Here is a 778-nt window from a genome sequence, read left to right on the forward strand (position 1 = left end):
TAAAACCTCTCTAAATTTAAGAGAGATTTTTAATATGTGCTACAATCTGTTGAGGAAAATTGTTGAAGATTAAGGGATGCACGAATACAGAGGTGACCAAATTAGGTGTAAATAATGCTTGGTTGGGGCAAGAGGGGTGGGGACTGGGGGTAGAGTACATTTCTTATGGCTTTTCCACTGGAGGATTTGAGAACAAATCTTTCTTTTGGCCGTTCCTCTCTGATAGGTGTGGAATTCCTGCAGGTACTCCCAAGTACACTCTGGGAATGGCAGCCTAATCATGGCCTTTTTTTCTAACTGATGAGTTATCAGTGAATTACTTGTTTAATGGTTTTGTTTAAAAACAATTTTGAGGGCGCTTTTTCAAAACTACAACCAGTTCTCCTAACCCATGGTGGTGGAAGCATTCTTATAAAACTCCACATAAAGAAAAGTCCATATTGTACTCACCAGTGCTTCCCGCATCTGTTTCTTCAACCTTGTTGTACAGTGTCTAAACTTGTATCGTTGGAAGACCACTTCTTAATTCTTTGAGTACTCTAGCTAAAACACATAGTGGAAGCACATTATTGGCAGAATATACTAACTCCAAAAACAGTACCTTCACTGGGCTGATTTAGCAGTGTTGATGCCTTTTTTTTAAAAAAAAATAGTATCTGTTAATCACTTCTGTGCCAGGCACTGTACTAAACACTGGGGTAGATAGAAGATATGTTGAGTTGGACACAGTTCCCGACCCACATAAGGTTCAGTCCTAATCCCCATTTTACAGACGAGA

This window comes from Ornithorhynchus anatinus, chromosome X1, assembly GCF_004115215.2.
Source record: "Ornithorhynchus anatinus isolate Pmale09 chromosome X1, mOrnAna1.pri.v4, whole genome shotgun sequence".
NCBI lineage: Eukaryota > Metazoa > Chordata > Mammalia > Monotremata > Ornithorhynchidae > Ornithorhynchus > Ornithorhynchus anatinus.